The 3,335-nt window shown below is 43.4% G+C and overlaps 1 non-coding gene across 1 annotated transcript; it reads right to left on the reverse strand.

Moving 5' to 3' along the window:
* Positions 1 to 418: 418 nt before the first annotated feature.
* Positions 419 to 525, reverse strand: LOC122653385. Its single transcript, XR_006331815.1, has one exon. It is a non-coding gene; the product is annotated as a small nucleolar RNA R71 (small nucleolar RNA).
* Between the last annotated feature and the right edge of the window lie 2,810 nt (positions 526 to 3,335).

The following is a 3,335-nucleotide window of genomic DNA, read 5'->3' on the forward strand; positions in this document are numbered from 1 at the left end:
TAATTGTCTTATTAGAAGACCACCTTCTCTACCACCTTTGACCATGGGTGACCAACAACCTAAGACTCTTAAGGATAGGTTTTACCCCACCAGGGCTGCACAGCCCTCATGCATTAGTCTGCCTATTGTTACAGGGAATAACTATGAACTCAAGACCAACTTCATCAGCATGCTACCCCATTTCCATGGGATGGCTAATGAGGATGCATATCTCTTCCTTAGGGAATTTGAGGAGGTCTGTGTTCTAATTAAGGTCCAGAATTTGACTGATGATGCAGTTAGGCTTAGGTTTATACCCTTTGCCCTGAAAGACCAAGCCAAGATGTGGCTCTATGGACTGCCAACAAACTCCATTAATACATGGGATGAGTTCACCATTGTCTTTTTGAGAAAATTCTTCCCTCTTCACAAAACCAATAAGCTTAAAAGTGACATCCTCCAGTTCAAGCAGAAACCACATGAGTCCTTTTCTAAATTCATGGAAAGATTCAAGGACCTCCTCTTAGAATGCCCTCACCATGGTTTTGACTTGTGGCAGCTATGCCAAATTATTTATGAGGGTATTGATTATCAGACCAAGCAACTTGTAGAGTCTATGTGTCCAGCAGGCTTTACTTCTTTTTCTGAGGAGAATGATGCATGGACATTCTTAACCAACTTGGCTGATAAGACTAGAGAATGGGAATCTTCCCAAGAGGCTGAAAGGACCACTAAGGGGTATCTCATTGAGGGTATGCCAGCCAAGGAGGCCAAACTTGATAGCCTCATAAAACGGTTGGAGTCCATAGTTCTTAAAGAGTCTATACTAGTTAATCCGGTCAACCAGGTCAACCATGTGTCGGTATGCAGTTGGTGCCAAACCCCTGGACACCTTTCTGAGGAATGCCCCAACACCTTGGTGGGCAATTCCAGCACTGAGAATGTAAGTGCTCTCTACCAAAATAACCCATATAGCAATACTTACAATCCAGGATGGAGAAATCACCCCAATTTCTCATGGAATCAAGGGAACCAAGCAGACCCATCCAACTTTAACCATCAAGGCCAGGTTGGTGCCCAAAGGACCAACTATGCACCACAAAGCCAAGGAATGTCTCCTAACCCCTTTCCCCCTCGTCCTCATCCAGGATCTTCTATTAATTCTGCTAGGCCTCCTCTCCTTGCACCTTATCAGCAAACCCCAGGGTTTACCAATATAGGAGAGGCAACAAGACTGAATGAGATGGACAACAAGATAGCTCTTCTCATGACAAGCCACAATAACATGGAAAAACAACTCACCCAGCTTGTCACAATCCTGCATGAGAGGGAAACATGGAAGTTACCTAGCCAGCCTGAGCCAAATCCTAGGCATCAGGTTCATATTCAGCAAGGTACCCAAGCTCCTCCAACCAATGTTGCACAAGGCCAACAGCACCAAGGGCCCTCTAGACAGGTAAATGTTGTTTATGCTTTAAGGAGTGGCCGTGAGTATCAACAGGCTAGTGCACCTCAGTCTTTATCATCTCATACTCCTGTTGACTCTCCCCCTTCTGAAGAGGCCATTGAAGTGCCTACAGTTTCAGGTTCGTCTGATGAACCTAAAGATATACCAGATGATTTGGTTGAGGAAACCAAAGAGGATTCTGTTGAGGAAGTTAAAAAGACCAACCTTGAAAGAATTTATACCCCACCTGCCCCTTTCCCAAATAGGTTGGTTAGCAAGAAGTCTCCTTCTATGGAGAAGATCTTGGATGTGTTCAAACAGGTTTAGGTGAATATCCCCTTGTTGGATGCTATTGCCCAGATCCCCGCTTATGCTAAAGTCCTCAAAGACTTATGCACCCAAAAGCGGACCACCAATGTGCCTAAAAAGGCATTCTTGGCTGCTAACATTAGTTCTCTAATCTCACAGCCAGTAGCAGCCAAGCATAAGGATCCGGGAAGCCCCACCATCTCTTGCACTATAGGCCATACTACTATTGATCATGCCTTATTGGACCTTGGTGCAAGTGTGAACCTCTTACCCTTTCATGTCTACCAACAACTGGGATTGGGAGAACTGAAACCGACCAAAATTACTCTTCAACTTGCAGATCGGTAGGTTAAAGTTCTTAAGGGAATGATTGAGGATGTCCTGTTGAAGGTTGGGGAATTTATTTTTCATGTAGATTTTATTGTTTTAGATACCCAATCCACTACCAACTTCAAGGACCAAATCCCAATCATATTGGGTAGACCATTCCTAGCTACCAGTAATGCTTTAATCAATTGCAGGAATGGTCTCATGAAATTATCTTTTGGCAATACTTCTATTGACTTCAATGTGTTTAGGTTGGGCAAGCAGCCTGACATGGATGAAGAGGTGCATATGCTTCAAGGATTTCCCGATGATATTGATACGTTCTTTGAGATTGATTTTGATTCGGGATTTCAAGAATGTATGCAAAAATTGGAGGGTGTTGATGATACTCCCTTATCTGATGTCTGGAGCATCCAACCACCTTTGGAGCCCCTTGGACCCCTATCCACTTCCATTCCCAAATCCTCTATTATTGAGCCCCCCACATTAGAGTTGAAGGCATTGCCCTCCAACCTCAAGTATGTCTTCTTAGGACATGATCATACTCTTCCTGTTATTATTGCTTCTGATTTGACTTCTATTCAGGAAAAAGAGTTGATTAAGCTTCTAAAGGACAATAAGGAAGCCATAGGTTGGACCATGTCTGACATCAAAGGTATTAGCCCCTCCATTGTTCAACATCATATACATCTGATGGAGAGTTCCACACCTTCTAGGGAACCCCAAAGGAGGGCTAATCCTGTGATGAAAGAGGCAATCAAGAAAGAGATCCTAAAATGCTTGGATCATGGCATCATTTATCCTATTTCTGATAGCCAATGGGTGAGTCCTGTGCAGGTTGTGCCTAAGAAAGGAGGAGTCACTGTAGTTGAGAATGCTAATAATGAGTTGATTCCAACCCGTATCCAAACAGGATGGAGAGTGTGCATTGACTATAGGAAATTGAATGCGGCAACTTGGAAGGACCACTTCCCCTTACCTTTTATTGATCAGATGTTAGAGAGACTAGCTGGCCATGAATATTATTGTTTTCTTGATGGTTATGCAGGCTATAACCAAATTCCTATTGCTCTAGAGGACCAACACAAGACCACTTTCACATGCCCTTATGGAACCTTTGCTTACCGGCGTATGCCTTTTGGGCTTTGCAATGCCCCTGCTACATTCCAAAGGTGCATGATGAGTATCTTTTTTGATATGGTAGAGCACTTCCTAGAGGTGTTTATGGATGATTTTTATATTCACGGCTCTACTTTTTCTAATTGCTTGCATC

This window comes from Telopea speciosissima, chromosome 2 (assembly GCF_018873765.1).
Source record: "Telopea speciosissima isolate NSW1024214 ecotype Mountain lineage chromosome 2, Tspe_v1, whole genome shotgun sequence".
In the NCBI taxonomy this organism is placed as follows: Eukaryota; Viridiplantae; Streptophyta; class Magnoliopsida; order Proteales; family Proteaceae; genus Telopea; species Telopea speciosissima.